The sequence below is a fragment of the Ceratotherium simum genome, chromosome 16, assembly GCF_057802395.1.
Source record: "Ceratotherium simum simum isolate JZ-2026a chromosome 16, ASM5780239v1, whole genome shotgun sequence".
In the NCBI taxonomy this organism is placed as follows: domain Eukaryota; kingdom Metazoa; phylum Chordata; class Mammalia; order Perissodactyla; family Rhinocerotidae; genus Ceratotherium; species Ceratotherium simum.
The window spans coordinates 46,137,478-46,161,013 of NC_141915.1; the positions used below are offsets into that span (position 1 = coordinate 46,137,478).

At 39.8% G+C, this 23,536-nt stretch overlaps 1 protein-coding gene across 6 annotated transcripts in view; it reads left to right on the plus strand.

Moving 5' to 3' along the window:
• The first annotated feature begins 1,776 nt into the window (after positions 1 to 1,776).
• Positions 1,777 to 23,536, plus strand: part of TANC2 (tetratricopeptide repeat, ankyrin repeat and coiled-coil containing 2) — a 402,214-nt gene continuing 380,454 nt past the window's right edge. For 2 of the 6 annotated variants that reach the window (XM_087441368.1, XM_087441370.1), the window contains exon 1: positions 1,777 to 2,273. The gene's annotated coding sequence lies outside the window, so the exon portion shown is untranslated. Of the gene's footprint in view, positions 2,274 to 20,724; positions 20,797 to 23,536 lie in introns of those variants that run through there. The other 4 variants (XM_087441371.1, XM_087441372.1, XM_087441373.1 and 1 more) reach the window with 3 other exon arrangements.

Here is a 23,536-nt window from a genome sequence, read left to right on the forward strand (position 1 = left end):
CTTATTATATACCAGGCTCTAAGTATTTTTCAAACATAATTTCATTTAATCTTTACAACCATCCTGTGAGGCATCATGACCCAGATGAGACAGATGAAGAAGACTCAGAGACTTGCTGAAGGTCACATAGCTAGTAAGTGGTGGATGACACTGAGATTCAAACCTAGGTTTCCCCACTCCAATAATGATGACGTTGTAATGCTTCTTTGTATGTTTGCAATTTTTAAAAACTTTAAAAATTGAGATACAATAAAGCACACAAATCTTTTTGCACATATATGAACCCTTGTAATCATTAACTAGATCAAGCTATTGAACATTTCCAGCAACCCAGAAGGTGCCCTCCTGCCCCCCTCCATCAATTCTCCCATAAGTAATCACTACTTTGTCTCTATCATCATAGACAGGTTTTAGAGTAATCTAACTTTTTGGAATTCTCACCAAGATTCCATATACCAATCCCTCACTTTGCCATTTTAGCTGTAGTATTCAAAGCTGCTCTAGCTCTACTTTTCAAGCACTGACTGTAGAGACTAGCTGTTGGAAATGGCTTCATATTCAATTTCTTGTATGATTCTGAAATTAATACTAATTTTTGAAAAACCAAAGAAACTCCTGGATGAAGTAGATTCAAAGGATTGTTATTAAACAAACAAACCTCTCTTAGAAACACCACAGATAGACGTTCCTTGACTGAAGTAATTTGGTGCATCTGTTTCCAATCACTAGCAATGGATGACCACAAAAGGTCGTCTCAGTTTATGGAAGGGAAGACTAGCCAGGCAGAGTATGTAATAGTGATTGCTTTGCATCATCTTAACAGCACACGAAAACATTTATGTCCAGATTGACTTCCACAGTTGCTGTTTTATGATGCAAGGGAAAGGAAGAGTAAAGAGGAAGAAGATCTAGGTGGAGGGTAGTGGGGGAAATATGACCTTCAAGGAGGCTTTAATGAGGTGGCTTTCCGTGTCTTGCAGACTAGCTCTTAAAACCACATTACTTCTTGTCCCACCTGGCAGTGACGGAAGCAGCGTCACAACTTCACCTCAGGCTCTCAAGCTGTGGTTGGTGAATTTTCAGCTATTAGTCTAGATGACATAGTCTCTCTCTTTTCTCTCCACTATTCTTCCCCTCCCCTCACCCACCCATTGCTGGTTTTGCACCTCATTCTGATTCGCACCACAGCCAACTGTGGCATTCTGAAGCCGTCTACGGATTACACTTGAGCATCAGGGAAAGAATAGTTGACATTTGCAAGGTCCGAGGACTTGAGAAGTGAAACGTGAGAGAGGGGACTCAAGGTGGGGAAATCTAGAATAACGTTCTGGCCATCAAAGAGGAGGGACAGGCCTGAAGTGGGCGCACGTGACAGCAGCAGCACCTCGAGAGTGACGTCACCTCTGAGGGAGGAGCCTAACTATCTAGGGCCTTGTCGGCTATACAGCTCCCTCCCCCGTTCCCCACGAAATGCCATCGACCCCACCAGCCAAAGCCCCCTGAAGAAACGAGAAATGCCCAGACCTCACAGAGCGGCAGAGCCTGGGCCCAACCTCTCCGCGCAGAGGATTCAGTCTCCACTCTCTCTCTCTCGGCCGCTCCCCACCCCCAAACTGTGGAGGGGGCGGGGGCGCGCGCTCCACCACGCACGCGCCCCCACGCACGCGCTCTCCCTCCGCGCTCGCGCTCCTCCCCACCCAGCCCGGAGGGGGCGGGGCTGCGGGCGGCCTCGCAGGGTGCGACGCCCCCGGCGCGGCGGCGGCGCTAGCGAGCGGCCGACCGGGCGCGAGTTGCTGGGCTCGCTGCTCCGGCGGGGCCCGCTGGCACAGCCGCCTTGCGCGAGCTGCCCGCCGGGCGGGGTGAAGCTGTGAGCGCTCTGAGCCCCGGGCCCCGGGCCGCCCGCGCTGCCCTCCCGCCGCCGCCGCCCTCCGCGCCTCCTCTTGGCGGCCCCGCCCCCGTTCCCATCCCCCTCGCGCTCACCTCCCGGCTGTGCCGCGCGCCAGGCGGAGCGAGGCGCCCGCCGCCGCCGTCGCCGCGCTGAGGGGCGAGAGCCTGCACCCGCGCCGCCGCTGACAGGAGGACCGCCGCGGGCTGCGCTCGCCGGCCGCGAGGCCCCGCCGCGCCTTTCTCGGGCGCAGACCCACCGCAGGCATCGGAGCGCAGCGAGGTGGTCTGGGAATCGCGGGCGGCGCCGGCGGGCGGCGCGGTCCTCACAGGAGACCCCAGGGACTGGGGCTGGACCCTGAGGTGCACCGAGCCCCTCAGAGCGGCAGGTAAGAGACCGGGGGAGCCGGGGAAGGAAAGGTCGCTCAGTGACAGGGGCGTTCGTCTCCAACGCCTCGGCTCTAGGGAGAGGGGCGGGGGCGAGCGGGAGACAGCGAAATGGGCAGCCGAAGTGCCCCCGGTGGCCAAGGCGTGGGGAAGGTTAGCTCCAGATGTGGCACTCAGGGTGGCTTCAGATGAGTCTGGGGTTGGTCACTTGGGTGTCACCGGAGGTGTCATGGAATTTGGTACCGAGAGAGTCTCCGGATGACGAGGACCTGGGTGAGAGGGAGGCAGATTGCTAAACGTGGCAGGGAATGTGGTGCAGAACCAGTTGCAGAATGTGCCCCTAGAATGCAGCATAAAAGTAGTTGTGAAATGTGCCTGCCAGGTAAGGCTCAGGGTGGGTTGGCCTGTGTGGCGTTGAAATTCATGGTAGGAGTGTTGTTAGTGATATTGGTAATTCTTCTGAGGAAGGAGGCATAGTATAAGAAAAGATTAATAAGGCTCATTGCTAGATATCTTATGACAGGAAATCGAGAGGAGCTATGATATGCTATTTTTTGAAACGGAGATAGCACCCACTTGAAAAAAAAGCAAATTGTGTCTTGTTGGGAGATGGGAAAGAAAAAATAGGGCTGAAATAATTCCAGGCTTGCCGTCAGCTTGTAGAGCACTGATACAATTGTATCCTGTCTTCTATTCTAGGTGTGGAATGTTTAAAATGGTTTTCACAAAACATAAACAATGATAATTAACATTAGGAAGAAGATTTGGTGTTTTGGTGTCTTTCATTCTCTTGTTTGCTCCTCTCCAGGAAAAGAAAGAAAGAAAAAAACCCCAAACCCACATCTTGACCATAATTCTGAGTTCAGGATCGTTAGGCAAAGGGCATTTTTTTTCGTTTATGCCCCTTTATTTTTACACAGGTGCAAATATCTGGAATGAGGAAAACAAAACAATATGGTGAACAAAAGGGATAAATTTTCAGGCATTTTGAGGGGTTGGAGCCAAAAGCTGTTGCAATGGTTAATTACAGTGAATGACAGTAGTGATCTATTCTTGCATGTTCTTGGTGTTGAGGTGGCAGAATAGGAAAAAAAATCGAGTACAGTAAATGTGGCACAAAAAGCAACAACATGGATACTGTCAGTGGAGTGCTTCTTGCAGCATTTCCCAGGGAGATCATCCTAGGAATGTGAGCAAAATAAAATATTAACTATCCCCTTTCTCTGTCTTTATGAAATTATTCACATGCTGCAAGACTTGGTGACTTCCATTTAAGAACAACTGTATTTTGAGAGGATTGTCAGAACATAGCTGGAATTTCAGAAGTAACAAAAGAAAGCTCCATGAGCTATTTAATATAACTTATATGTATACATTCAATGAGTGTCTATATACTATGAAACAAGCAGAAATATCCAGATGTGTTCATTAGGATATAGTTAATTATTGATGAGATTTTAGTATTTTATGTTATAATTCTTGTAGAGAAATTGAATTACTTGCCTGAATGTTGTTCTTATAATAAGAACAGTAAGTAATTTGCCAGATAATCTGAAAATACATACTGATTGGCTTCCTCCTGGATCCAAATTCAACCATTAAGGGATCATTTGCTTCAAAGACAAAACTGGATTTTCCTTGGTGGTTAATTTTGGGTTTTAGTCTTTTCTATAGATATATCCCTCACCTTCAGGCTATGTTGGGGCTAAAGCAGAGAAGAGAGGGCCAGAGGAGAATAAAGAGCAGTTCTGTTGGGTCTTCCTGTTTTGTTCTGACTGTAAGCCATATGTACTGCCACCCCCTACTGTCTGTAGGAAGAGGTGTTGCAGAGCCCCATTCTTTTCTTGTTATCACTGCCCCCTTGTGTAAGGGAAGAAATTGATAATTGCACTTCAGGAAACCACTCTCCTCAGATTGTTCTTGATAGAGTGGTTATGTAGATTTATTAATCACCTATTCTCTTCAAAGTTTCAGGGCTTTAAACTTACTGTTAATCAGGCTTCAGATTTAATATGTATTTTTAATAGTATCTAATTTTAGTCAGTAATTCAAATTGCTAATAATGTCCTCAGTATGTTTGGGGAAGATGGTGCAGTACTATTACTAGTAGTAGTACTAGTACTATTCGCTCACCCTTACATAGCACTACTCTATGCCAGTCCTGTTATACATGTTTTAATCAGTTTCTACACCCTATGAGGTATGTACTGTTATTTCCGTTTTACAGATGAGAAACTGAAACACAGAGATGTTAAATAACTTGCCCAAGATAATTTAGCTAGCAAGTGGAGGAGCTGAGTTTCAATTCAGGAACTCTGGCTGCACACTCTGTGTTCACCAGTATGCTATACTGGCTTCTCAATCAAGTTATTGTTGACAGACATCATCCAAATGCAGGTGCCCATTATAAAGCAAATACTATAGATGTGGGTAAACCTAAGTAAGTAGTAAGACACGTAAATGTTAAGCCTACAAATACACCAAATATATTTACTTATAGTATGAACGTTTTTCTTCAGGAATTTATTTTTGTAATTTACTTCTGGGATGATGAGTAGAGGAATATCAGTACTTTTTATGTGGTTAAGGAAATATTTGTGATGGAGGGTGGTTTTGGGGGGGGACCTTTAGAGGTAGAAAGTTACTTTCAAGTAGTTTGACATGTACATGTGTGTGTATGTTTATGTACATAGTGTACAGTAAAGGTTTACTGGTGCTTTTAAAGAGATAGTATATAGATCTCTGTGTGTGTAGATTACTGTCTCTTTAAAAGCACCAGTAAACCTTTACTGTTAGTTTTCTCTAGGGAAATTAAGGAGAAATGATCTATTTTTCCTACCTACTCACATTTTTATGATCTCTATTTATTTTTAAGATTTTATTTATTTTATTTTTTCCCCCCAAAGCCCCAGTAGATAGTTGTATGTCATAGCTGCACATCCTTCTAGTTGCTGTATGTGGGACTCGGCCTCAGGATGGACGGAGAAGTGGTGCCTCGATGCGCACCTGGGATCCGAACCCGGGCCACCAGCATTGCAGCGCGCGCACTTAACCACCAAGCCACAGGGCCGGCCCTCTATTTATTTTTAAAAGTAATTAACAAAAATGGATTGGATGCGTATGTACGTTTTACCTTTTCCATCAACAATTGTTTGCTCAGATTTTTCTCACACTTAATCGTTGTTTTATAGATATTGACTACATGTGAAATAATACTTAAAAATGTATGAAGTATAGGGGCCGGCCCGGTGGCCCAAGCGGTTAAGTGCACGCACTGTGCTGTGGTGGCCCGGGGTTTGCCGGTTCGGATCCCAGGCGCGCACCGCTGTACTGCTTGTCAAGCCATGCTGTGGCGGCGTCCTGTATAAAGTGGAGGAAGATGGGCACGGATGTTAGCCCACCTCCAGTCTTCCTCAACAGAAAGAGGAGGATTGGCAGATGTTAGCTCAGGGCTGATCTTCCTCACACACACACACAAAAAATGTATAAAGAATAACAAGGCAGCCAACACTCATATGCCTTCCACACAGTTTAAGAAATGGAATATTACCTCCTACACTTGTAACAATTATTTTCTTCTCTTAGCCAAACTTTCTGCCATTCTGTGAATCACATATCTCATATAATCAAACACTTCCTTCATTTTTATACATATTTGTTGATAAGGGAATTCAGTATAATCTGATTATGGCTAAGGCTTATTCAGGGTGTATGTTTACATAATTTAGTATATATAATGAATTGTCATAGACTCAGATCATGCTCTGTGTTTATATTGGTTGATAGTTCATTTTAGCATGCTTCCCTTATAAAACCTAATTTGGTGTTTTGCATTTTTATTGTAAAATTTTACTAACATTGTTAAACATTAGTAGATTATTTCCCTCTTCTGTCATTGATTCTTGACTGTCTCATGCTAGCTCTCTAACTTTTTCCTCCTAGTCCCCATAAATACCATTGCTCTTGTAGTATTTTCTGACTGACTCTGTGTGCATTATTTTGAATGGAGAAGGAAATAGGCCTACAAAGTATATATATACTAAACCAGTAATTCCAAAAGGAGAATATTAGGGTAGTTGATATTGATTAGATAGAAGATAGGACAAGTGTGCATAAAAGAAATGCATCAAAATTCTCTCCTTGTTATATTTCTTCCTCTTACAATAGAATTAAAATTGAATCTCTGAGACACACTGATTAGGCATACTAGTTGAATTGTATTGGATTGTACGTACACAGAATCACCAGTGTTAGCTGGAATATTTTTACTGATAGTACTCAGATTTTATTTCAAGGAGCTAGAACAAGCTGTTGCAGATAGCTGCTTACTTTTCTAGCACTAGTCTGATCAAGGTAACAAATACTATAAAATAGTTTGGAAGCTGGTTTAACTTTTTGGACTTTTTTTTTTTCTCTGTGAATGAGTTGAAACTCAGCATTTTCATATCTATTGAATGCCTGTAGTCATCAAATACTATTATTATTTGGAGAGAGGGCACTGTATAAATACTGTATAAATAGTTTGGTCTTGGTTATAATACCATGAAAACTATCACTCGGTTTATTTGAATAGCATCTTTTGTAGTAACTTTGTATTAGATGAAGTAGTAACTTGTATTAGATGAAGATTAACAATTAAAAAAAATGAATTGACGAGATGTGTATATGGTGTTGGAGAGTACATATCCCTGGTGAGTTTCTTTAAAAATCTGTGGAGAGATATAGGTTAAAAGAAGACCTTAAAGACTTAACAGCTATATTTTTCCACCCAGTGGCCCTTTTTCTTTCTTTTAGAGGATATTTTACCTTGAGTATTTAAGATTCAAGGTAATATTAGATGGAGAACAAAAAATTTGGGACTGAATTTTAGAAGGCTAAAGCAGGTTGAGGATACAATAAGTGAAAAAAGTTTCTGGTAGGGATCTTTCTTATTCCAGAAAGCTGTAAATAAGTAATTATGATACCATAATTATTTCTGGAAACATATTTTTATGAGGTCAGTTTATTTTATTTAAAAAATTATTTGTAAATAATTTGAAAACTGTGTTTGTGGATGTTATAATTGTCAGATAAGTTGCTTTTTTATGGGCCACACGTTACAAAAATATCTTATTTTCAGCTTTTGTTTGTCTTTGAATAGTTGAAGGTAAATATCACTAGGTTTAAGAGGCAAAAGAATTAAGTTGGTATTAGTCTTTTTTTTTTGTTTGTTTCTTTTCTTTTTTTTTGTGAGGAAGATCAGCCCTGAGCTAACATCTGTGCTAATCCTCCTCTTTTTGCTGAGGAAGACCGGCTCTGAGCTAACATCTATTGCCAATCCCCCTCCTTTTGTTTTTTCCCCCCCAAAACCCCAGTAGATAGTTGTATGTCATAGCTGCACATCCTTCTAGTTGCTGTATGTGGGACGCGGCCTCAGCATGGCCGGAGAAGCGGTGCGTCGGTGTGCGCCTGGGATCCGAACCCCGGGCCGCCAGTAGCGGAGCGCGCGCACTTAACCGCTAAGCCACAGGGCCGGCCCAGTATTAGTCTTAATCTTGGCGTTTCTTTACCCTTTTTTTTCCCCATAAAATCAATTTCTGCCTTTATCTGTGCATGGTATATATCCTACCTCTCAAACTTCTTTATTTTTATCAGAACATGAGAGATTCTGATGTCAGTCATTTAAACTGAGTAGTTGCATTATAGTGAATAATCTCATTGGTGTGGTTTTTAAAAATCCGATTGCCCAGTAGACAGACATCTTTACCATTTATGTCAAGTTTATTTACCTTTCTTTCATTCGTATTTGCTGCCATAGTGCTCTTTCTAACGTGGTCATCTGGTCATGTCACTCTTTTCTTCAGAATCTTACTGTGACTCCTCATCACTTATTGGATAAAATGGAAACTTCTTAGAAAACCATGTAAGGTTCTTCATGATCTGATCCCTGTCTCCTCTTTAGACTCATTACCTGCCACATTCTTCTTCAGAGTTATGCTTCAGCAATACTGAACTGCTTGTGGTTACTTCAATATGTAATATTCTCTTACTTTTCCATGCCTTTATGTATGAAATTCTCTTTGTATGGACTACTCTCCTCTCTTTTGTTCTCTGGGCATACTGCTCCTTAGCCTTTGTGTTTTGGCCCAAATAGTATCTTTTGAGTGAAGAATGTTTTCCTTACTCTCCTGAGTGCCCTTGAGTATGCCATTTTTTATCTATTCTTCCATTGCACCTGTTAAATATGAACATTATAGTAGTTGTCACATCATCTTTTAATTATTTATATGTCTGTCTTATCACTACTCTGTGAGCTTCTTAAAAGCAGGCACTATGGCTTTTCATCTTTTCAGCATTAGCGTAGTTAGTACCTAGTAGGTGCTCACTATCTACTTATTGAATAAAGATTGTTGATAGTTATCTGAGTTATGTCTTTGAAACTGCATCTCTTATTGTGGAATTAGAGGAAATTCTGGGCATTAGGAGGTACGTGTAGAGGAATATACATACATACACACCCCATCTAGAATATTATTGAGTAACTCCTGGACTCTAATTAAAACTAACTCTAAGATAAACGAAATTTTATTCTTTTTTTGTATTTTCTAGGGTGGAGGGAGGAAGATTAGGAGGTTCTCTGTGTGAATTTTAGCTGAATTATTTTCATTGTATATTACAGGGATTGGCAAACTACAGCCTATGGGCCAAATGCAGCCCAACATCTGTTTCTGTATGGCCTGCAAGCTAAGAATGGTTTTATGTTTTTAAATGGTTGAAAAAATATCAAAAGAAGAATAATACTTTGTGACATGTGAAAAGTATAGGAAATACAAATTTCAGCGGCCATAAAGAAAGTTTTATTGGAATATAGCCATGATCATTTATTTACATATTAGCTATGGCCGTTTTCTGAGTAGAATGGCAGAGATGGGTAGTTGCGATAGAGACCATATGGCCCACAAAGCCTAAATATTTACTCTCTAGCCCTTTACAGATAATGTTTACCAGTCTTTGACCTATTATATAGTTTTTGTCCATTAGATGTTCATTGAATGTCGTGAGTTGGAGGTACAACTATGTCTGTTGAAGGCCTCTGCAGGTCATCATTGCTTTTGTCTATTTACTAGGAAAAGATTGGCCACTTTGCCTTGTTACTGATTTATCTGACTGACTTCTGTTGTACCTTCTTATGACACCTGTATTATGTCTAGCTCTGAAGAAGTTTCTGAAAAAGTGTATTATTCGATTCTATTCCTTTTTCTTAGAAGAAGTATCCCTGGGTCGGCCCCGTGGCTTAGCGGTTAAGTGCGTGCACTCCGCTGCTGGCGGCCCGGGTTCGGATCCCGGGCACGCACTGACGCACCGTTTGTCTGGCCGTGCTGAAACCGCGTCCCACATACAGCAACTGGAAGGCTGTGCAACTATGACATACAACTACCTACTGGGGCTTTGGGGGAAAAAAATAAATAAATAAAAAAAAAAAAAAAAAAAAAAAAGAAGAAGAAGTATCCCAAGTGGAGAAGTTTGGAGCACAGCATATAAGAGAACATTTTTCTTTGTTTGCTCAGGTCCCAGTTTCTCATATACATATTTTGCATAAAAGATCATTGTTATATGAAAAAAGCCCTTGATTTTGTGTATTAGTTTGTTATATACACATTGTGTTTAAGGTATATGAGGTAAGTTAGATTAGTTATGTTGGAAAAATTGGGGAATTTTTATGCAATGTATTAACACATTAAACCATTCACTTAAATATTTATTGACTACCTGCTGTGTATAAGTAGTTACTTTTACTACTGTAGTCTCTCAGTTGAAGGTGAACATTTCATATTCTTCCTTAAATAAAAGCTAAAATTGTAATTCAGAATTCTATGTCCTAGATATTTATTCTATCTCTGGGAAGAATATAGTTAAAAAAATAATGTATTAATGTTTATCACTTCCCTAAAGTTTTGCTGGCTAATGTTGATAAGTTTTACTGTTTTCTTTAGGTGGCAAAGGTATTATGAAAAGGAAAACTGATTTATATATTCCTCTTTATACATACCAGCAAGTATTGCAGACATAAAATTCACAATAAGTATACAGTATAAGCAATAATAATGGAAAACTTCTGTTATTCCAAGCACATGTCTTTGGACCAGGTAGCTATGCTTATTTCCTTGTTGGTAATACTCTGCTTGCATTATCATATCTGATTATATCACGTGAATTATCTGATTACTATAGAGATTGACAACATGAAGAAATATGGCACCAGTTTTTTATTGTCGTGGAAACGCCCTTTCCCCACCTCTGGTTCCAACCTTATAAGTAGATTAGTTAGTTATTAAACTTGGAAATGAGAGTGGGTCTGGAGATATTGTGATTTAATCATTTTAGGCGGAGAATCTGCCTCAGATTAAGTAAACTCCCTCTGCCTAAATGAAGGAAGTCTCTTTTAGCCCTTTGTTCCTAATCTTGTGTTTTGGGGTCCCACAATTTCTAGCTCTCATTGCTGAAATTTGTTAAGACACAACTAGTCAGGCTCTGGAAGCTTGATGGGTATTGGTTGTACTCTAGAATTCTATTTCTGTTCAAATTCCGTGGAATCCTGTTGGGCTCCCGAGGATTGTGAAATGGGTGAAAGAAGGTAATTAGCTTTAGTAGACATGTGAGATGAAGTCTTACTATGTACCCAAATCCTGCTTGAGCATCAGAGAATCGTAGCTCTTTTTTTTTTAGGGCTTTAAAGAGGAAGAGAGACTTTCTTTGGAAGTTGTTATTCAGATATTCCTGTATTTTAGGATGACAATACTGTTGTTCAGTTGTGAGAAGCTTTTGAAATTCTACAATCATGAGACCCATTGTGTAGTAGAAAGAACGTGAATTTGTGAGTTTTTGAATCATGAAAACAGGTTTGAATTATTGCTCTGTCGCTTACTAGCTGTATGAGGGACTAAAACCTGTCTTGCAGGGTTTTGATGATGATGAAATGAAATAATGTCAGTGAAAATTCTTAGGACAATATCTAGTACTTAATAAATGGTAATTTTTATTAGGCTTTGGAAGGTGTCCTGGATTTCTCTTTTTTGATGTGTGCTTCATACAGCTCCTCCCCACAATTTTTTACTAGTGTTGTCAGTCCAGCTTTTCCTTGTTATCTTGTCTCGCTCTCCTTTTCAGCCTGTACTTAATAAAAAGGATGTACTTAATAAAAAGGACTTCTCTATTAATATACAGTGTAGAATAATCACTAGAAAAAGTGATTGTGCCTCTTTCTTTAGTATAGATAACAAGGTAACTATCAAAATATCAGTTTTTTTTCCAAGCTTCAATTATTTCTGTAACATTTGGCCCATTTCTGCTAATCTGTGTATCATCTGTACCATTATTCATTGAATATTTTTCTTTAAATGGACTTCATTCACTTTCTCTTAGTTTTATCCTTAGTTGTCATAATATCCATAAACTGACAAGTTTGTGCTAGTTACAAAATAAAAACTAGTTCATCCTGAAGACATCTTGCTTAGTGCACTTGGGAAAGACCACTTATATGCAACTTTGGTTTCAGATTGGATTGTTTTGTATTTTTAAATAAATGAACTTCATAATGATTCCTCTCCTTCCTTTGATAATTTAATTCTATTTTTGTCTTTGTGTAAAAGGTAGCCATTTATTAGTTGTCAACAAATGTTAACTATCATTACTTATAATAGATAACTGCTGTCCGTCCCCCCCCCACTTTTTAAAAAAATTACAAAAGTAATACTCTGCTTGCAGCTACTAAAATATGCAAACCACAGGTGAATAAAGAAAAAGTTAATATTTTCCTCTTCCCTCAGATCTCTTCCTTCTCCACTTTTACTCCGTAGGGTAGCCAACATTAACCAACACTTTGAGTATTTTTCAGTATCTTTCTTTTTGCTCAAAAACATTTAAGCATATATACACAGGCTTTTTCTAACTTGCTTTATTTTGCTCAAAAACATTAAACATATGTACAGGCTTTTTGTAATTTGTTTTATTCATTTAAGAATATATCATGGCTATCTCTCCAGTTTAGTAAATGGTACTCTAATTAATTTTAAAAAGCTGAATAACATTCCATTGTGTACTACACCATAATTTATTCTATTGTTCCCCAACTAATGGACGTTAAGATTGTTTTCCTTTTTTTTTGCTGTTATCAACATTAGTCTCCTCTTACTCATGACTAGAGAAGCAAACATTCTAAATAAAATATTTGCAAAATAAATTCAGCAGTGTATTTAAAAGACAATACATCATGATCAAGTAGAGTTTATTCCAGGAAGGCAAGGACAGTTAATATTAACGTAATTTATTCTATTAACAAATTACAAGTTAAAAACTATGTGATTCTCTCTCTTTTGGGGTGAGTTGGGGACTTTGTATTGCATTTATACAAAGTAGCATAGGAAGATGCCTGCCCATGGGGACAGTAGTCCAAGTTTTGTACAATTCTTTGATCCTCAAAGTTGATAGACAAAAGCCTTTTTTTCTAGAGTCTTTGGGGGGACTTTGTAAGGCCTGGACCTTGGCTCTGACCTTGACCTTACTACTGGCTTTTGGTTGCCAAAGCCTGGTACCGTTGGCGGTATGGAAATAAGCATACTTCCAGAGACTGGGGTGGATGATATGGGTGAGCCTGTCCAGTTTAGGGCTGACACCTTTTAAGATCTTGTATTTGATTACTTTGGGCTTAATGAGCACCTTGTTGGTCTCTGCACAGGTGCTCATTGCCTTTGAAACGTTGGCCTGAATCTTTTTGAGGCCTTTCTTGTTGTGCTTGTTGGCAAAATATGCATTCCTTAGGATCTAAATTTCCTGAAGCCATTTCTAGGACTGATTGTATATGACATTGTTCTTGGATTTGGCCATATCTGTACTGCCAGCTACAACTCTAGGAGTGGTGGAGACTGGAAAAAAGAGACCCATGACTATCTTAATAGATGCCAGAAGAGCATTTGGTAAAATGTTGAAGTAAGTCCTTCAGAGTATATGTGGCATAATTTCTGAATTCTTGCTTGAGTGAAGATGCCTTTCTTTTTATCTTGATCAGTGAATGATATCTTGGCCAGCTATAGTGTTCTTGGATCATAATCCTTTTTTTCCTATATAGCACATATGCCTTATACCCCTGTCTTCAAGCTTCTGTGCAAAAGATAAGTCTGATGCCAGTCTGATTCTCCTTCCTTTGTAAGTAACTTGTTCTTTATCTCCTACACAAACCTTGCCACCCTTAAGTGCCCTGAGATTATCAGGTCTAATCTCGTTATGCACTTTTATCCCTTTTATATCATGAGAAACCCAATACTGCCAGTTTATTTCTCATTTCCTAGACTCTAATTCCTGTCTGTATAGTTCTGTATTTCCCCCTTTCTGACCTCATTTTTTCTTTTTTTTTTGCTTGTTCTTTAATGTTTAAGTTTAATAATAATAGTAAAATCATTTCAGTCATTCTGAGTTGATATCCTCAGGTACACATTGTGCTCTTTCAAAATGTAGTTTCAAGTTTTGTTTTTTTTTTTTTGTGAGAAGATCAGCCCTGTGCTAACATCTGCCAATCCTCTTTTTGCTGAGGAAGACTGGCCCTGGGCTAACATCCATGCCCATCTTCCTCCTCTTTATATGGGATGCCGCCACAGCATGGCTTGCCAAGCAGTGCGTCGGTGTGTGCCCGGGATCCGAACTGGGGAACCTTGGGCCGCCGCAGCAGAGCACACACACTTAACCACTTGCGCCACCGGGCCGGCCCCTCAAGTATTTTTTTTGTTTCAGGAAAGTTATTTGAATTATTGTTTTTACTATTTGTTCTGTTCCTTGCTTTGATTTTCTTCTCCAGGGGTTCCTATCATCTGTATGTTCAGTCATCTTTGCCTATCTTCAATATTTGTCACTTTCTCTCAAGTCTTTTTTATCTCTTTTTGAGTTTTAAAATTTTCCTTTTTTTTTAACCTTCTATTTTTCTTAAGGGATTGTCTGTTGTTATTTGCTCTTGTCTTCATTTTTGAAATGATCCTTTCCTTTTATTTTTAATTCTTTCCTGAGTTATGTCATCTCATTTTGAGTTTTTTAATTCTTATATCTGTTGTTCTTTCGTGTCTTGTGTCATTTTTGTAAGGTCTTTTAGCTCATTGTGAAATAGCATGTTACAGTTTTGATCTGTTATGTGGGTATGTCTTTCTGGCATGCCTTCATTGTCTGTAGGGATGTTATTCTCCTTATTCTTTTTTCTTATAATAATTTTGTATTGGATTGACCTTGATACTTTTCTGTGATTCATTTTTTTTATTTTTTTATTTTTTTATTTTTTTTATTTATTTTTAATTTTTTGTTTATTGCAGTAACATTGGTTTATAACATTGTAAAAATTTCAGGTATACATCACTGTACTTCTATTTCTGCATAGATTAGATCATGTTCACCACCAAAATACTAATTACAACCCATCACCACACACATGTACCGAATTATCCCTTTCACCCTCCTCCCTCCCCCCTTCCCCTCTGGTAACCACCAATCCAATCTCTGTCCCTATGTGTTTGTTTATTGTTGTTATTATCTACTACTTAATGAAGGAAATCATGCGGTATTTGACCTTCTCCCTCTGACTTATTTCACTTTGCATTATACCCTCAATGTCCATCCATGTTGTCACAAATGGCTGGATTTCATCGTTTCTTATGGCTGAGTAGTATTGCATTGTGTATATATACCACAGCTTCTTTATACATTCGTCCCTTGATGGGCACTTAGGTTGCTTCCAAGTCTTGGCTATTGTGAATAACGCTGCAATGAACACATGGGTGCATGTATCTGTACAAATTGGTGTTTTCAAGTTCTTTGGATAAATACCCAGCAGTGGGATGGCTGGATCATATGGTAGTTCTATCCTTGATTTTTTGAGGAATCTCCATATTGTTTTCCATAGTGGCTGCACCAGTTTGCACTCCCACCAGCAGTTTATGAGAGTTCCCTTCTCTCCACATCCTCTCCAACACATGTTGTTTCCTGTCTTGTTAATTACAGCCATTCTGACGGGCGTCAGGTGCTATCTCATTGTAGTTTTGATTTGCATTTCCCTGATAGTTAATGATTTTGAACATCTTTTCATGTGTCTGTTAGCCATCTGTATATCTTCTTTGGAGAAATGTCTGTTGAGGTCCTTTGCCCATTTTTTAATTGGGTTGGTAGTTTTTTTGTTGGTAAGATGCATGAGTTCTTTATATATTTTGGAGATTAAGCCCTTATCAGAAGTATGGTTTGCAAATATCTTCTCCCAATTGTTAGGTTGTCTTTTCGTTTTGTTAATGGTTTCCTTTGCTGTGCAGAAGCTTTTTAGTTTGATGTAGTCCCATTTGTTTATTTTTTCTATTGTTTCTCTTGCCCGGTCAGACGTGGTGTTTGAGAAGATGTTGCTAAGACTGATGTTGAAGAGCGTACTGCCTATGTTTTCTTCTAGAAGTTTCACAGTTTCAGGTCTTACATTCAAGTCTTTAATCCATTTGGAGTAATTTTTGTGTATGGTGTAAGGTAAGGGTCTACTTTCATTTTTTTGCATATGGCTATCCAGTTTTCCCAACACCATTTGTTAAAGAGACTTTCTTTTCCCCATTGTATGTTCTTGGCTCCTTTGTCAAAGATTAGCTGTCCATAGATGTGTGGGTTTATTTCTGGGCTTTCGATTTTATTCCATTGATCTGTGTGTCTGTTTTTGTGCCAGTACCATGCTGTTTTGGTTACTACAGCTTTGTAGTATGTTTTGAAATCAGGGAGTGTGATACCTCCAGCTTTGTTCTTTTTTCTCAGGATTCCTTTAGCTATTCAGGGTCTTTTGTTGTTCCATATAAATTTTAGGATTCTTTGTTCTATTTCTGTGAAAAATGTTGTTGGAACTTTGATAGGGATTGCATTGAATCTATAGATGGCTTTAGGAAGTATGGACATCTTAACTATGTTAATTCTTCCAATCCAAGAGCACGGAATATCTTTCCATTTCTTTGTGTCTTCTTCAATTTCTTTCAGAAATGTTTTATAGTTTTCGGTGTACAGATCTTTCACCTCTTTGGTTAAGTTTATTCCTAGGTATTTTATTCTTTTTGTTGCAATTGTAAATGGGATGGTATTCTTAATTTCTCTTTCTGCTACTTGGTTGTTAGTGTACAGAAATGCAACTGATTTTTGTATGTTGATTTTGTATCCTGCAACTTTACCATATTCGTTTATTACTTCTAAAAGTTTTCTGGTGGATTCTTTGGGGTTTTCTATATATAAAATCATGTCATCTGCAAATAGTGACAGTTTCACTTCTTCCTTTCCAATTTGGATCCCTTCTATTTCTTTCTCTTGCCTGATTGCTCTGGCCAGGACTTCCAGTACTATGTTAAATAGGAGTGGTGACAGTGGGCATCCTTGTCTGGTTCCTGTTCTTAGAGGGATGGCTTTCAGTTTTTCACCATTGAGGATGATATTAGCTGTGGGTTTCTCATATATGGTCTTTATTATGTTGAGGTACTTTCCTTCTATACCCATTTTATTCAGAGTTTTTATCATAAATGGATGCTGTATCTTGTCAAATGCTTTCTCTGCATCTATTGAGATGATCATGTGATTTTTATTCTTCATTTTATTAATGTGGTGTATTATGTTGATTGATTTGCGAATGTTAAACCATCCCTGCATCCCTGGAATAAATCCCACTTGATCATGGTGTATAATATTTTTAACGTATTGTTGTATGCGATTTGCTAGTATTTTATTGAGGATTTTTGCATCGATGTTCATCAGTGATATTGGCCTGTAATTTTCTTTTTTTTGTGTTGTCCTTGTCTGGTTTTGGTATCAGGGTAATGTCAGCTTCGTAGAATGAGTTAGGGAGCTTCCCCCCCTCCTCAATTTTTTGGAAGAGTTTGAGAAGGATAGGTATTAAGTCTTCTTTGAATGTTTGGTGGAATTCACCAGGGAAGCCGTCTGGTCCTGGACTTTTATTTTTGGGGAGGTTTTTGATTACTGTTTCTATCTCCTTACTGGTGATTGGTCTATTCAAATTCTCTACTTCTTCTTGATCCAGTTTTGGAAGGTTGTATGATTCTAAGAATTTATCCATTTCTTCCAGATTGTCGAATTGGTTGGCATATAGCTTTTCATAGTATTCTCTTATAATCTTTTGTATTTCTGAGGTGTCTGTTGTAACCTCTCCTCTTTCATTTCTGATTTTACTTATTTGTGCCTTCTCTCTTTTTTTCTTGGTGAGTCTAGCTAAAGGTTTGTCAATTTTGTTGATCTTTTCAAAGAACCAGCTCTTGGTTTTATTAATTTTTTCTATTGTTTTTTTGGTCTCTATTTCATTTATTTCTGCTCTGATTTTTATTATTTCCCTTCGTCTACTGATTTTGGGCTTTGTTTGTTCTTCTTTTTCCAGTTCCTTCAGGTGCATTGTTAGATTGTTTATTTGAGATTTTTCTTGTTTATTGAGATAGGCCTATATCGCTATAAACTTCCCGTAGAACCGCTTTTGCTGTATGCCATAAATTCTGGCATGTCGTATTTTCATTTTCATTTGTCTCTAGGTATTTTTTGATTTCTTCTTTGATTTCTTCATTAACCCAGTCGTTGTTCAGTAGCATTTTGTTTAATCTCCACGTATTTGTGGCTTTTCTGATTTTCTTCCTATAGTTGATTTCTAGTTTCATACCGTTGTGGTCAGAAAAGATACTTGGTATTATTTCAATCTTCTTAAATTTATGGAGACTTGTTTTGTGGCCTAATATGTGATCAATCCTGGAGAATGTTCCATGTGCATTTGAAAAGAACGTGTATTCTTCGGTTTTTGGATGGAATGCTCTGTATATATCTACTAGGTCCATCTGTTCTAGTGTGTCATTTAAGGCCAATGTTTCCTTATTGATCTTCTGTTTGGATGATCTATCCATTGGTGTAAGTGGAGTGTTAAAGTCCCCTACTATTATTGTGTTACTGTCTATTTCTGTTTTTATGTCTGTTAATAATTGCTTTATATATTTAGGTGCACCTACATTGGGTGCGTAGATATTTACAAGTGTTATATCCTCTTGTTGGATTGTTCCCTTGATCATTATGTAATGCCCTTCTTTGTCTCTTTTTAGTTTTTGTTTTAAAGTCTATTTTGTCTGATATGAGTACTGCTACCCCAGCTTTCTTTTCATTGCCATTTGCGTGGAGTATCTTTTTCCATCCCTTCACTTTCAGTTTGTGAGTGACTTTAGGTCTGAAGTGTGTCTCTTGTATGCAGCATATATATGGGTCTTGTTTTTTTATCCAGTCAGCCACCCTATGCCTTTTAATTGGAGCATTTAGTCCATTGACGTTTAAAGTAGCTATTGATAAGTATGTACTTACTGCCATTTTTAACTTTTTTTTTTTCTCAGTGTTTTAGTAGTCCTTCTCTGTTCCTTTCTTCTTCTATACAGAATTGATGGTCACTTTAGTTTGACCTCTGTCTGAAAGCTGTACTCTTTAACTCCCCTCCTCCCTCATGTTTTTGATATCATATCTAACCTCTTTGTTGTGCATTTGTATCCATTACGTTCTAATCATGGAAATAGATAATTTTTCCTATTTGTGGTCTTCTCCTTTCCCCTTAAATCAGTCCCTTCAACATTTCTTGTAGCACTGGTTTCTTGGTGACAAACTCCTTTAATTTTTGCTTATCTGGGAAAATTTTGATCTCTCCTTCCATTTTGAATGATAACCTTGCTGGGGAGAGTATTCTTGGCTGTAAGTTTTTTCCTTTTAGCACTTTAAATATATCGTGCCATTCTCTTCTAGCCTGTAAGGTTTCTGCAGAGAAGTCAGCTGATAGCCTTATGGGGTTTCCTTTGTACGTAACTTGACATTCTCTTGCGGCTTTTAGGATTCTCTCTTTATCTTTAATTCTGGACATTTTGATTATGATGTGTCTTGGTGTGGGCCTCTTTGGGTTTATCTTGTTTGGGGCTCTCTGTGCTTCCTGTACCTGGATGTCTGTTTCCTTCCTTAGGTTAGGGAAGTTTTCATCTATTATTTCTTGAAATAGATTCTCTGCCCCCTTGTCTCGCTCTTCTCCTTCCGGGACACCTATAACACGGATGTTAGTGCGCTTGAAGTTGTCCCAGAGGTCCCTTAGACTGTCCTCAGTCTTTTTAATTCTTTTCTCTTTTACCTGTTCACCTTGGGTAATTTCTTCTAGTCTTTCGTCCAGCTCACAGATCCATTCTTCTGTATCCTCTACTCTGCTTTTGAGTCCCTCTAATGAATTTTTCATTTCCAGTATTGTATTCTTCATTTCTGATTGGTTCTTTTTTATATCTTCCATTTCTTTGTTGACATTCTCACTGAGTTCATCTATTCTTCTCCCCAGATCAGTGAGCATCCTTAACACTCTTAGTTTGAACTCTCTGTTGGGTAGGTTGCTCATTTCTGTTTCACTTAGTTCCTTTTCTGGGGTTTTGTCCTGTTCCCTTACTTGGAATGTATTCTTTTGCCTCTTCATTTTGCCTCTTTCCCTGTGCTTGTGTCTATGTATTAGGTAGGTCAGCTACGTCTCCTGCTCTTGGATAGGTGACCTTATGTAAGTGATGGCTTAGGAGGCTTCCAGTGTGCTTCCCTCAGTTCTCAATGTTCCAGGGGTGACCCCTATGTGGGCTACGTGTATCCTTCTGCTGTGGCCTGTTTGCTCTCCCTGTAAGCGCCCAGGGAGGCCGAGTTATGCTCCTGGCCAGCTGTTGTATTGCTCAGCTGCTTGTAGTTGTTGTGGGCCCTTCAGTCTCTTTATCAGGTGTGGGGATCCCCAGCACAGTTGGCTGCAAGTTCTAATACCACATTTGTGTTGTAGTATTTCTTTTAAGTGAGTAGGCCCCCAGCGTGGCAGGTTGTTAGGCTCAGGGCCTTACAGTTGCTGCAAGCCTCTAGCCTATTATGTCTCTTGTCAGCTCTCTGAGGATTGCAGCTGGGTGGGGCTGGCCTCAGGCACAGGAGCACCCAATTGTTTCAGGTTTTGGAAGGTGGAGCAAACCTCCTATGTGGGTCTTTGAGAAGCACAAGTCTTCTGCGGCTGAGAAGCCCTGCCGCCCACAGGTCCACACACACAGTCAACACAGTCCTGCCCCGTGTGAGTGCCCCAACCTCCCCAAGCGGACCCAGTCTCTCCACGGCGGTAGCCCCACACACTCCGCCACTGCCCCACACTCTCCACCCGCTCCTTGTGCACACCCTGCCCTGCTCAAGTCGGCTCAGTTGCCAGGCTGCAGAGAATCCAGTCACCAATCTATGCAGGCCCACAAGTTGCCTGAGGGCTTGTTGTTGGGTGGGGCCAGTCTCTAGGGTGGGCTGCCTGCCCTGGCTGAGCTGGATTAAATCGGTGCTCTAGCGGGTGGGGCAGACCCTGGGCTAGCAGGCCTCAGGGAGAACTCCAATGGCGTCTGTGTCAGCACGCCCACACCAGGCCACAACAATGGCCGCCGCCAATGTCCCAGTCCCTGGAGAGGTCTCACCCCTCACCGAGATGCACTCAGGGCCTATTAGGTGAGTCTCTTGTCACCAAAGCACTGTACACCTTTCTTTCTGGTGATTTTAGGGTGCTTCCTGAAACGGGTGAGTTTGCGCGCGGGCCCTTTAAGAGCCAGTTTTAGTTTCTTTGTGAATCGGGTTTTCTGGGGGTGCTCCCCAGTGTTTTAGTAGCAGGCAAAGTCAGATATTATGCCGCTGGTCTCGATTGTGCTGGGTCCACAATATGCCCACAGCGGGGGCGCTCCCCGGCTCAGAGCCCCGCGTCTCCAGGGAGGCTGCGTACCTGTGAGCTGCTCCCGGCGGCCGTGAAGCTGGCGGCTTGTGAAGGCGGCGTTTTTCCTCTCCGGAAGGGAGTCTCTGTCTCTTCCACCTCAGTTAGGATTGTCCGTTGTTGCAGGAGTTCCTCTCATCCAGTTTTCAGTTCTGTCTCAGGGGTAATTTTTCCACGAGTATTTGTAAATTGGCTGTGTCCACGGGAGGAGGTGAGTTCCGAGTCTGCTTACGCCGCCATCTTGCACGCCATCCTCATTTTTATTTGAAATTAATTTAAAAACTCTTTTAGAATGTACCTGCGTTCAGGAAAACTTTTTCTAACTTCACAGAGCTTTTTCTTCTGTTGTTTTTGTGTAGGTTTAAAAATGTAGCGGCTTGCTTTCTGAGAGTTCTTGGTCTTATTCTGCTCAGTAGTTTTGTCTGGACCTTCTTTTTCCTTCATCTCTCTTGCCTGATCCCAGTTTTCACCCTTTTATGATCATGAAACCCTCCTTGTGGCTTATGGAACTCACTGTCAGTCATCTGCAAAACTCTCTTTATCTGTAACCTCTTCTCTAAACATTATTACCTTCCTGCTCTAACTGAAATTTAGCTCTCCGCTGAGGGCCCTGCTTGCCCTGAAGAGTTCTTAAGTGGTGGTTCCTCCTATGGAGATGGGTTAAGTGTTCCCTTTGATTTCTCATAGCTACTTCTAGATTTCTTCTGGGCTCACTGCTACTCTTCTACTACCCTATTTGTAATTATTGGTGATTTCAGTATCCATACAGGTGATCCTTCTGATATTCTGGCCTCTTGACTTCCTCTCCTTTACTGATCTGTCTTCTACTTGAGCCATTCACTTCTATGGCATATCCTGTGCAGATGTTTTTAAACCCTCAGTTTGTCTCTGTTAACTGGAGAGCTTTGAAAAACCATAGATGCCTAAGACTTACTCCCTGAGATTCTGATCTGGTTATTCTGAGATGTGGCTTGGGATGTTATTTTTAACACTTTTCCAAGGTGAGTTTAATGTGCAGCCAAGATTGAGAGTCAGTGCCTTAGAACCTGTTATTACCAACAAATACAACTTTCTATAGTATAATTTCTGGCATTTTATTCTCCAACTACCACCTCCAATTTTTCTGGCTCACTTCTTCTAGTACCCAACAACCTTAATTCTTTGATCTTACCCAGACCTTTTAATTTACCACCTTTTCACTGTTTCTGAATGCATTCATGTCCTCATTTCCTGGATTTCATGGATCGTTACAGTCACTCTCCTGCATCTATCCTCAATCCCCTTGACCTCTCTCTCTCCCTTGTTTGTTCTTGCCTGGCAAAACTCTACCCTGGTTAAAACCATGTGTACCTATTTTACACTTGTACACTTGTAGCTGAATATGGCTGGAGCAGAATAACTATGTTGACTTCAATTTATTGGCTAGTACCCAGTGACTTTAAATTCATTGCTTAGTGCTGCCAAGCTACCCCTACTGTATTATTCTAGTTCTTCCACACTCCCATTTGCTTAAATGATTATATCTTTCCCTTGCACTCAAATCTTCAACATTTCCCTTTCCATCCTGTTTCAGTTGGTGACCTTGCTTTCTGTTTTACTAAGAAAGTAGAAACAATTTTCCCACCACCTGCATCTTTACCAGTTATTGTGAATTAACTCTTTTCCTCTGTTGAAGGCCATTCCCACGAATTGTCCATTAGAGCCTACCCCTTCTCGCTTTCTCAAGGATATTCTTGCTGCAATTCTTCTTGTTTCTCCTTTTCTGGATTGCTCTCAATAGCATAAAAACATAATTTCTTTCATCTTACACTGTTTCTTGACCTTACTTCTCCTTCCAGCTATCACCCCATTTCTTTTCTCATTTATAACAGACTCTGCAAAACAGTTATCCTTATCTTATCCAGCGCTCTCTTTTTTACAGCTTTATTGAGGTATACTTTACATATCACATAATTCACCCATTCTAAGAGTATAATTGAATGATTATTGGTAAATTTATAGAGTTAGGTAGTCATCACCACCATCCAATTTACAATATTTCCATTACCCCAAGAAATTCCCTTGAGCCTATTTGCATTCAGTCTCCATTCCCAGCCCTAGGCAAACACTGATCTGCTTTCTGTTTCTGTAAATTGGCTTTTGGACATTCATATAAATGGAATCATACAATATATAGTTTTGTTTTGCTTTATAATATGTAGTCTTTTGCTTCTGTCTTCTTTCACTTAGTGTAGTGTTTTTGAGGTTAACCTATGTTGAGCATCTATCAGTATTTCATTCCTTTTTATTGTTGAATATTATTCCATTATATGGCTGTGCCACATTTTGCTTATCCATTCACCAAATAATGGACATTTGAATTGTTTCCAGTTGTTGGCTTTTATGAATAATGCTGCTGTAAGCATTCGTGTACAAGCCTCAGTGTGGATATGTTTTAATTTCTCTTGGATAGATTCCTAAGAGTGGAATTATTGAGTTTGTGAT